We start from the raw sequence: 11,716 nt of genomic DNA, 5'->3' as shown, positions 1-11,716 counted from the left end.
TGGAAAGGAAATTTGTTTACCACATTTTATTTGTTCCTTAGTTTTTAATGCTGTTCTGGCCCCATGTCCTGTAAACAGACCAGCTTTTCCATTCTCCGGCGGTGCCAGGAGAGCTGAAGACAGAACAGACGAGCTGGTGCCAGAATCCTGAGCGACTGAGGTCTCACAGCTACAAGAACCCACACCCGGCCGGGGGGCTGAGAGAGGAGCTTGTTGGTCTGCAGTGGAGAAGAAGGGTGTGATTTGAAACCTAGGTGTGGAAATGGGGAGAAGGCTGCCTGGCTTGTGAGATCAGCTCCTTTCTCTGCCCGGGTAGAGGAGGCCACGGGAAGGGCTTCAAGAACCCAATGTGTACGACTGATTGAGTATTCTGTAGGGCTTTCTCAGTCAGTCGAGGCAACTGAAAAGTTCTGGAGAGAACCTGGACTTGGGGAGAAAACACCTGACTGGTATTAGAGTCAGATGAAGCTGATGTGGTGCTGAGGGTCCCCAAGAAGGAGAATCACTGTTCCGAGGGCTAGTATCCAGGCATCATCATATATACTCTTGGCTGGCAACCCAGCTCTAGCCCCCAAACCAAAGCAAACAACCAAAAGGGCTCCCCACAGCTGGAGAGATTCAGTGATGCCTTGTTCACACTGGGGAAACGTAGATGTAGTGGCGGAGTTCACATGTGAAGCCTCCTACTACCCAGGTGCAGAAATCACGTGAGCCCAGAGTCATGGCAGACGAGTCCATGCCGTTCCACGTTCAGGGGGTAGAGCTAAGAGCCCACATTTATCGAGTGCCGCGTCCCCGGCACCCTTCTAAGTGCCACACCTGCAGTAACTCATCTAAACCTTGCAACCACCTTACGAAGCAGTTTAAAGATGAGGTTCGGTTACTCCCTGGAGGTGTCACTGCTAGAGGTCTGGTGATGTCCTAAGACAGGAACCTGAGTCTCTGAACATCTGCATGAAAAAGAGCAGCCTGTTTCCACCACAGCCAACTCACGTCCCCCTGGAAAATGAATGAGAAAGAGGCATTAGGTAAAGCAACAGAGATTTGGGGCTATTTTGTTACACAGCAGCCTACAGTGACTAATACAGCTTGCACAGAGAAACTGTAACACTGCCCTTAGGGCAGGGGCCTTACGGGGTGTGCTCTAGGGCAAGTCACTGAACCTCCCTCACCTTTCTTTCCTCACCTATAACAAAGAGGTCTTAATAGCATCTCACAAAGTTGCTGTGATTCCAGTCAGAAGCTTTGGCAGGAGCTTTTAAACCGTAAAGCGCTGTAAGACATTGGGCTGTATTCTTTCCCGAACTGCCTGATTTTTCTTGGCCAAGTGTCTTGGCCAAGACATCTCTTGAATGTCTGAAATTGGTCTTGGCGACCAGAGCCCACAGATGACACCCACTTTGTCCAAATTCTAATTTTGCTCATTTGGACAAAGAAGACGGGGTGGTCTTTGAGTTCTTCTCTTCCCCCAAAAGGTGAAACTTCTGCCTACCTTTCTGCTCTCCCCCCCACAGAAGGGTTGGTTAATCAGATAGCAAATGGGAACAGACTCTTCTCTTCCTGGGTCCGCTTGCTCTCAAATGGTGCCTCTTCCACCTTGGCTTCTGTCCCCCAGTGGTAAGCCCTGGAACCCAGGAGGTCCCTCCCCATTAGCAGGGGACCTGCTCATAATAATCCAACTTCTCTGTTTGCGACTTGCTGGAAACGCTCATGACAGGGTGAAGAGCAGGCAGTATTATCCACCCAGATTCTCCAGTAATACTCACCATGAGTTTATTTGGCAAATGTGATTGATGATTTCATGTGTGCCATTCTTGTCTGACCAGACTGTAAGAGCCCGAAGGCAAAAGACCTCTCATATGTGTTGTGTTTTTCTTCTGTATTTCTCCCTATTAGACGGTGTGAAATTCTTTAGAAATTCTGACCTAAACTTTTGATTTTAAATTTCTCTTTCCTACCTTAAAAATCACCCTAACTCTCAGATAACCGGCAAAAACCAGACATATTCTATTTCAAGAAGAGATTCTTCAGGGAAAGCAACCAATCAAGGAACAAACACATTTTCTCTGCTGTTCAGAAAACACTTTATTAACAGGCAGACAAAAAACAGGCAACCTTAGTGGTATACACAGTAACAGCTCACTAATAGAGAAAGTCAACTCAACATCTTCCTTGTATATCTACCAGGTAAAAGCCACTAAGATACAACTTAAGAGCTCTGAACTTCAGGTGTCCAATGACCTTGGCATGAATCCCAGCTCTCATACATAAGACTTGAGCAGAGCCATGGATCCCTGTACATCTCTAATTTCTGAGGATGAAATGTCAATCGCAGTGCCTGCCATGTGATGCTGAACATTATTGGGCATTTTAGGGATAAATTTCAAAGTGTACGGAGTGACCCTGTTCCTGCTTTTATGACAGACAGACAGACAGACAGAGGAATGTTGGGAGAAACAAGTTTAAAACAAGTTTGGTATAAGCATAGTAAATGACATACAAAAGGTATTCTGGTGAGGAAGGAGGGAACAGTGTTTTGGGGTACCTAGCCAGTGCCAGATGCCTTAAGAGAATATGTGACAGAGGGAGAGGTCATGACTGGTTGAGAGGGAAGAAGAAACCCAAGAAGGCGTCCTAGAGCAGGGAGCATTTGAAGTGAGCCTTGAAGGATTAACAGCATTTCAGTAGCCTGGTGGCCCAACACAGATCTTTTAAAGCGTAGACTCACCCAGGAGGGATTGCCAGAGGATTAACAGTCATGCTGAGCTCAATCAAAAATCACCACTGGAGTGTGAAAGGGACTTTCTCAATTAAGCAATTCCAGAACATTCCCATCTCTTGACCGCATGAGCAGTGGTGGGGAACTGCCCGTCATATCCGGGTGGGCTGGTAAGATGCCTTCTCCACGGACGGTGACCAGGGTGGCCTGGAAAAGGGCATCGGGGTCTGACATGGAGCAATGTGCCTCGGTGTGCTGTACCCCACAGTGGGTGGGTATTAGCGAGCACCACCCAGGAGACCCGAGTGCCCTGGAACTGCAGCGCTTTAGAACAGACTGAAGATGTTTACGGCAAAGGGTAAAGAATGTGCCGTCTAGTTTAGTTTCGCTGCAGTTCATACGTGGAAACTGGATAGACTGGGTGGCTGTCTAGCCCCTGGAGGTCTGGCTATCTCACTCCATGTGGTCCCAACCAGGGTTCTTGGCCTACCCCAATCGATAGAAATTGATCAGAGGCCAGACAAGAAATTCAGGCAAGGCTTTATTGGGGCCCCTGCTGCAGCAGTGGGGAGCAAAAACAAGTAGCAGGTCCCCTTGATTGTTCCCTGAGGTAGAGGGTGAACTTGGTCCTTATATGGGGGGAGGGTAGGGGCGTGTCCAGGGGTCGGGCCGGAGTGGTGGCTTAGGTGGTCTGCCCACCCCTTTGGAGGTGCTGTGTGCAGGGGGCATGCGTAGTGCCCTGCTTTTGCTCCCGACACCCTGTTTTTCGCTCTTCAGAAACAGGCAGTTGGGTTTTTGGTCTCTTTGTATCTTGTTGTCCAGAACCTGCCCCGACTGTGCATGCGCCCAGTTATTTTTAGTCCCTTATAGTTTCTTTGTATCTTGTTGCTCAGGAGTCGTCTGTCCAGGTGCCAGCCCTGCAGCAGAGGGTCCCAGGTCCCAGGTCCCAGCCTGTCTCGCATGGGGAGCGACAAGCCTGATCGGTTCATCTTTCAGCACATCAGGCTGAGATCATCAGTCACTGTGAAACCACTTAGAAACGGGAGAGCTGTACCTTTTTTCCCACGGCTGTGATGATGCTCATTTTAAGTTTAATGAGGGGCAAGACCTAACTTTTTGAAGAGCTCACGGCTAACTTTTTTATTGTTAAACTGCAGCATACAGAGCACTTCAATACTGTGTCCCTGGAAAATGTTTCCAAGAGGGGGTGTACAACAGTATAAAGTATGTACTAGATAAGAAAAAATATATACCATAGCAGTAGGCAAGTGCTCACTTTAATCACAATTCTAAATTACTTATTTTCATATTAACATAGATATTTCATAAACCAAGAAAAACTGAGCTAAGTATTATGTATTTTTTAATGGTTAACACGAGTCAAAGAATTTTTATTTAAAAGAGATCAGGAGCTGGTAATTAAAATAAATAAATAAACCTTAATCCTGACCTGGAGACAAATCCCGGTAAAGATCCAGGTTCATTTTTCTTATTGATCGCACCCTCCAATTCGTTGTGTGAATTTGCCAGATTAGATGGTATAATTATCTTTTTTTTTTTTTTGCGGTACGTGGGCCTCTCACTGCCGTGGCCTCTCCCGTTGCGGAGCACAGGCTCCGGACGCACAGGCTCAGCAGCCATGGCTCACGGGCCCAGCCGCTCCGCGGCATGTGGGATCCTCCCGGACCGGGGCACGAACCCGCAGTCCCCTGCATCGGCAGGCGGACTCCGAACCACTGCGCCACCAGGGAAGCCCATGGCTAACTTTTGAAGAGCTCGAGGATGGAGGAGACGCCCAAGGACCACCTGGTGGGCTTGCAGCCCTGAGCCACCGCACTGTGGTCATGGGTAACCCCCAGGGCAGCAGGAGTCCTGAACACAGGCAGCTTCACACCCAGGACAAGAAGCCTTCCACATCGTGCTCTCTCCGCCTCTCCAAAACCCAGGCCTGAGCTACCCTTACCTAGAAGGTGGGAGTGGGGGGCAGGCAAAGGAGGAAGGAAAGGAGAAAGAAGACGGAAAACAATTTAAAAAAAACACAACCCTTCGACAGAACCTGATAACCTGGAGTACACGGTGATCAGTGCTGGACAGCATACAAAAGCCAAAAGGGAGGTCCCAGGACAGGTCAACTTAAGACTTAATATTTGCCTTTCACTAAGCAAACTAATAAATCCCCTACAGTTTTAGCCACGCAGAGCTCCCATTTTTTATTTATTGGTCAAAACGGCAGGTGGGTTTTTTCCCCCTCCCAGTCACCCCAGGTAAACAGCAGCCCCCCTTCCCCTCTCCTGTCATCAGTCTGTGTGTCTGTTTGCCTTCTCCCTCGACAAACTCTTGTTCCGTATAGCTGACAACAAGGGCAAGCAGCCATGAAGTAGTCTTTGGTCAGGGACTTCCCAGGACAGCCCCGTTTTTGGTCTGTGCAGCCAAAAGCAAAGGCTGAGAGAGCTACTTGTCAGACGTCAGCTGCATCAGGCGAGGCTTAGAACTTGACACATGGGAGGGACTTTGGAGGATCGTCAAGGCCACCCACTCCACCCTCCCCTCTCCCATTTTATTGATGAGAAAACTGAGAGCTGGAGAAAAGGCTTGAGTGATTTATACATGATCTTGGAGCAAGCTGAAGTTAAGACAGGACTAGAGCCAGAGAGGAAAAAAAAAAAAGCAAATCTTACCTACTGTATAGCACAGGGAACTCTGCCCAATATTCTGTAATAACCTAAATGGGAAAAGAATTTGAAAAAGAATAGATACATGTATATGTATAAGTGAATCACGCTGAAGAATAGATACATGTATATGTACAACCGAATTAACTAAGACAACATCGTTAATCAACTATGCTCCAATATAAAATAAAAATTTTTTTAAAAATAGCAAATCTCTTAAGTCATGAATTCTATCCAATATGGTGGCATCGTGGATGGCAGAGGTAGAAGAGGCTTTGGGGAATGTGTGGCCTGACTTCCTCATTGTACAGGGAAGGACTTAAGAAGGGGAACTTTCTGAGACAAAAACTTAGGTCTCCTTGTCTTCTAACTCTGTGCTTTTTATCAGCATAAGACACCTGGACCCAGAAATAAGATGCACCGTGGCTCAACAGCCGATGAAGAAACTGACATTCGTGGACACTTGGGAGCCCGTGAACCGCTCTTTAAAATTCTGCTTCCCCACCAGGTTGAGTATCATCCAACCTTCTCTCCCAGTTCTCTCCCAGTCTGCCAAAAAGGGTGACCTCCCCCAGGCCTGGACCATCCCTCATCTGGTGTGGGAAACAGGATTCCTGCATTAGTCAGAGGTAGATCTAGATAAGAGTGATGCTTTAGACCACTTCCAGCTCTGGGAATCTGGGATTTGACGTGGATGAGAAGATAAGAAGAGAGAGAAAAAGAGGAAATTGTTGCTTTTGGCACAGCAGTGGGACTTCTTCTGGAACCAATGACCGTGTGTGGGAGATAAATGAAGGAAACATCTGAAATGAGTCCATCTTTTTAAAAAGAAAAATGACACCCCAGGAGCTGGCTAGCATTCCTTCAATGGCAGTGAAGGCAAGGAGAGTCAGAACAGGGGCAAAACCCAGGTGCACAAGGTCGGGTCTTAACCTCTCCACGTGTGTAACGAGAGAGTCCCTTCTAGGTGTTTGTGTGCCCATCTCCACCCCGACCGATGATGACCTTCTGGGGTCACACCACGCAAGATGAGCGTGATTAGCTGAAGGCCCGTGTTCCAGGGCTCCAGGTGCTCACGCTTGTCTTTCAGCAGAAGAGGTGGAGACTTGATGCCCTCGGCAAGAAGCACCAACTTCAGGATGGCATATGCCAGCCTGAGAGCCTGGCTTTAGCGAACCTGAAAAGAACCTGGAATTTGCCTTCAGGTTGTTCTCATGTGTCACGAACACCCCACGCTGGGCTGGCACAACCTTCTCCTCCTTCCCTGCTACCACCCAAGTTCCGCTGCCTTATCCCAGATAGAGCCAGTGTCTGGAAAGGTAAGGGTGAGCTGCGGGGGGGGGGGGGGGTCCCATTCAACACTATCTGAGTTGAACTCAAAGGTTATCTAGGAGACTTCAGACAGAAAGTACACACTTAGGCCCAATTTACATGCCCCTGATATTTTAAGGGACCCTAGAGTTCAAAGGGATTTCAGGAAGTCTTGTAGCCAACTCCTTCCCTCTCCAGACAACACCATCCCAAAGGTATTTAGCTCTCTTAGTCTCTGTCTAGCTAAGAAGCAGAATTTTCTTCTTGGCTTAGTATTCTACACAGTGTGTGCTTGTATGACACGCATGCACACACACACACACACACACACACACACACACACCATAGTCTTGTTTCCAGTGGCTGTATTAGTTGTTGTTTCACCATGAACTGTTTTGTTCTCAATGGAAAAGATTCACTTCACCTTTATAAGTAGGATTGTGCGGGAAAGGAATCCCTGGTACCTTGAATGCCTGCCATGCCCACCTGTCCACAGCACGCTTCTGAAGGATGTGGTCTCAGCTGGTTCTTTATAGCCAGGTTTTGATTCAATATCATCCAGCCCTGCCACCTTGGAAACAGCTGATGTGGTCACGATCGGTTGGTGTGCCTGGTCCATCTAGAGGCTGCCCAGTGGCCAGTGAAGTGGCCACACGCAAGGGCTCTGAATGGTATCTGGCCAAACCAATCAAGAGCATCAGCCAGTTATAGCAGATGAAGTAGAAGCAGAGGCAAAGGTCATCGAGTCTCCAGTAGGGTGACCAGCTGTTCCAGTTTGCTTAGGACTGCCCCAGGTTTAGCACCAAAAGTCTTGCATCCCAGGAAATCCCTCAGTCCCGGGCAAACTGGGACAGATAGCCACCGTCAGCTCATCACCATGGCATCTCCTAGAATCAGGAGCAGCGGGTGTGGATGCTAACAGAAGATCAAGGTGAGCATGGTGGTTCAGTTTTGCTATCCCTGGAAACCACCTACTGAGACTGGGTATCTTGAATGACTTGGGCTTCTTGGGAAGGCCTGGGTGGGCAGCTGCCAAGCAGACTGTTTCCTTTCTATCAATACGTTGTTTCCATGGCAACCTGAAACAAACCAGCATTTACAGAGGTGATATAAATGGGTCTCTTTTCCTTAAAACCCGAAGGAAGCTAACGTGACGAGCGTGTATGCAGGTCAAGGAAGGAAGGTGAAAGCCCACAGACAAGCTTCCCATTTCAATAGCACGAAACATCCCTCAGAGGTTCCTCTCATTTGTCTGGTGGTGAATCTGAGATGCCAAGATGGACCCCACTGCTTCCCTGACAAGACACTGACATCACTAAATGGTCATACATGCACAGCATCTACAACCCAGGGAACATGTATACGTCTGGCTTGAATTCTCTTCACAAAGGCAAGTCATCCATTTGCTTCGGAAAGAGAAAGTACACACATCTTTGGCTCTGGATTTTGGACAAGGTTGAACCACGATCCATCTCCAGGAAAAGTTTTCAGCCACATATATGGTGGCTACAGAGTGAAAGGAACAAACAGGACTTGTGTGTCATGGGGCCCCATCTACGGTCGGGTGTAGGTGTCACCAGCACACACTGGAGGGAGGACGGTCCTCAAGAAACGCCATCAACTCTGGTCGCTGGATACTCTGTAATGAAGCATCATGCTCTGACATGGACCCCAACTGCCCAGCGGGAAGGAGGAGAGTCTTCACAGTGGACCGTGCATCTGTGGAAACAGAAGGCGTATTCGTTTTCTGCTCCTCCAGACGCACACCTGCACGCGATCCAAACCAAGAAAGTTGAACATGGGGGACGCTAGCCTCTGGGATCCAGCTCCCTGCAGAAGCCCCCTCCAACATCCTAGTGTGTTAGAGCCTGAAGGATTTCTGCACAGACGTGCAACACTCTGGAGCCCGTGGGGGCCAGATCCCACGTAGATGAGAAGGGATACTATTCCAAGGATGCTTGTACAGCAACGTGCAAACACCGGCCTCTTTAGAAGAAGCAGGAATGAAAAGTAAGATCCCACTGACCTACGTGTAGGTAACTATTCACTCTGTATCTGGGTGGGAGATGATGGAGCGAACGAGAAGAACTGCTCAGTCCAAAGGCACAGCAGACGTGGTGGGTGCAAGGGGCAAGAAAGGGTGAGGCAGAAAGCCCTCTGGTTCCCGAGGACTGGTACAGGGCAGTCTTAGGACCAGGCAGCAGCAGAAGAAACGTTTCCCACCAGGAGGAAGAAGAAGGCCCGGGATCCTGGCATCTTCTTTTTTTTTAATTTTTTGCGGTACGCGGGCCTCTCACCGTTGCAGCCTCTCCCGCCGCGGAGCACAGGCCCCGGACGCACAGGCTCAGCGGCCACGGCTCACAGGCCCAGGCGCTCCATGGCACGGGGGATCCTCCCGGACCGGGGCACGAACCCGCGTCCCCTGCATCGGCAGGCGGACTCTCAACCGCTGCGCCACCAGGGAAGCCCCTTGGCATCTTCTTTAATTGTAGGTGGCCTCCAGGTCACGCAGGTCAGCACAGACACTATCTTTAATTGTAGGTGGCCTCCAGGTCACGCAGGTCAACACAGACACTATTCTTCAGGGCAAGGGTCTTTGCTTTCTCCTCAAATGTCTTCTCCAATCCAGAAGTTTCTTTATTCTCCAAAATAAGAATTCTCAATCAAATCCAGAGCTCTTGCCTCTTAGGAGATGGTCCTACCTTGGCCAGGTCCTGCGGTGGTCCTAGCGGCAAACTTTGGCTCCACTAAGGTTCCTGGTGGGAAGTGTGGGTGAAGAGCAACAGCTCTTTACCTGTCCTGCCTTCCAGGCCTGTGGACCAAGAAACAGCATAACAGTGAGATTCCGGCTTCTGTCCTTTCAACAGATGTCTTTCAACAATGAGCGTCACCTTACTGCCTTTAGTCCAGAATGTTCTAGCTACTGAACAGAACATACACTGCTTCTAAATGCATTATGTTCATTCAGGAAGAAGAAAGGCCAATTTACACCATTCAAGGAACTCCCTGTATTCTGAATCATGGCTGGGAACCCTCTACACAAATCTCACCACTACACCCATAAATGATTTAAAAAGAACAACAACAACAAAAAAACCCCACTGAATACAGCCTGCTCAGAGGAAGCGGAAAATTCTGTTTTTCAGCATGCCCCTGTTATGTCCATGAGATATGGGGCCGGGGGCATGGAGGTGTCAGACTACCCAGTTTACACATGGGGAAACTGAGGCACAGAGGGTGCCAATGTTCTCAACATAGGATGACAAGCATCCGGTCCCTCACCCTAATGTGCACTTCAGCTGGAACGGCTCTCTGCTTCCACAAGACCCTTAACAACGAATTAGGAGATTATCCAGAGTGGATGGGGCCCCTCCAAGGAAATGGGAAGACACGACTTGACACAGTTCTCTTTCTGTAATGCTGATTGCAAGCAAATGAAGATGCACTAGGACTCGCCATGCTTTCCTGGCTTCCTACCACGCCCTCTAACCCGTTTCTGAGTGACAAATGTGTTTATTAGCATTAAATGCCCTCAGGGGACTTCCCCATTTGAAAACTGCTGAGACCTATTCACGAACCCAGATAATCCGGGCTCCACGTCTCTGGTTCCAACAATCACCATCAACCTACGAGGAATAACTTGCAAATCCATGCGTTCACAAGCACCACATTGGATGAGATGCTCTGAATGCAGACATAAACCAGACAGGCAAACCCCACCCCTGTGGGTCATAGTGGGGAGGCAACACTGTGAAGCACGTGGCTAGAAGGACAGCAATATCTGAGGGGGATGCACTAAGGTTTCTGGGGGCAGTCGGGCCAACTCTGCGTCCCTAGAGACCGGCGAGGGTCAGGGCTCAGCCTGGTTCAAGGCAGCTCTCCTTCCTGTGGGCTTTGGCTGAACCCCTGGCGGGGATGTGGGCGGCTACCGTGAAACCAGAGAGAAGGGTGCTGACTGTTAGGGATGGGAGGACATCACCTAAGGGCCTGGAGGAGGTCGAGTAGGAGGAAGACGGTCGAGGGCGCTCGTCTGCAGGAGGACTGTGAAGGGAGAGAGCGCCTGCATGTGCGGGAGTCAGCACCCCGGAAAAGCCAGCCAACGAGCCTAAGCAGAGGCACCCTGGTGCTCCAGGCGGCCCTCCGATTGGTGGCCAAGAGGGAAACCGGACACCCCGCCCAGGTGCTGTCCAGGCCCTCTGGACACTCTCTTTCCTTCGGACCCCCAAACGCCCCCAATAACCTCAAAGTTCTGCTAAACGTTCTAGTTTTCTTTCCCCTCCTGGCCAGCAGCCCTCTGAGCTACCCCAGAGGGAACCAGGGAGAAGCCCTTTCCCCAGAGAGGCTCACGCAGCTAGCAAATTAACTGGCAGCCCCGTGAATCACACAGGGACTTCCTTCTTGTCGCCCGGCAACCACATGCACTTGGCAGTGGGACATTAAACACAGAGGGGAATGTCGGGAGGCATGGGCAAAATAAAATAAAAAGTAAAACACACGACCCCACCCCAAACCCCTCCCCGGACTCATCCCAGCCCGGCAGACCCAGCCAAGGGGGCTGGGGGAGGGGTGGAAACGAGGGCATCAACCCAGGGGAGGAAAATGAGGTTAGGACCAGCCTAAGCAGAGCCTGACACTCCCCCCTCCTCTCATCAAACTCTTCTAGGTGTAGCATTTGTATTTGGCCAAAGACACGCCTTTATTAGCTTAGAGAAAGGCAGTGGGGACCTTGGATTAGCAGGCACCTAGAGATTTGAAAGATTACTTAGAAACCCAGCCCAGAGGGGTTAGGACCTGGGACCGCCAGGGCGGCTGTTCTTGCCTCTCCCTCCAGCATCATTCCCCAGGTTAAGTCACTCTGCCACCTCTAGGGCCGGATCCCCTTCCTCCAAACTTCTCCCACTCGAATGTTTTCATGCCCGTTGCTATGGCCACTAGGAGCTGGTTAGACAAGCCTCCAAAGCACCACCTGGCCCTTCAGATCCTGCCTCTGGCCTCTTTGAAAACTCCCGGACCA

At 49.8% G+C, this 11,716-nt stretch overlaps 1 long non-coding RNA gene across 8 annotated transcripts in view; it reads right to left on the bottom strand.

Annotated features, from left to right (window-relative positions):
- Positions 1-1,005: 1,005 nt before the first annotated feature.
- The window catches only part of LOC111182888 (uncharacterized), a 109,443-nt gene continuing 98,732 nt past the window's right edge, over positions 1,006-11,716 (bottom strand). For all 8 annotated transcript variants that reach the window (XR_016389070.1, XR_016389074.1, XR_016389071.1 and 5 more), the window contains one exon: positions 1,006-9,514. This is a non-coding gene — a long non-coding RNA (uncharacterized LOC111182888). The remainder of the gene's footprint in view (positions 9,515-11,716) is intronic.

Source organism: Delphinapterus leucas, chromosome 19 (assembly GCF_059928025.1).
Source record: "Delphinapterus leucas isolate spDelLeu-1000000601 "Yukka" chromosome 19, BTC_Dleu_Yukka2, whole genome shotgun sequence".
In the NCBI taxonomy this organism is placed as follows: Eukaryota; Metazoa; Chordata; class Mammalia; order Artiodactyla; family Monodontidae; genus Delphinapterus; species Delphinapterus leucas.
The sequence above is the reverse complement of the archived record's forward strand: the minus strand, read 5'-3'. Positions and strand labels throughout refer to the sequence as shown.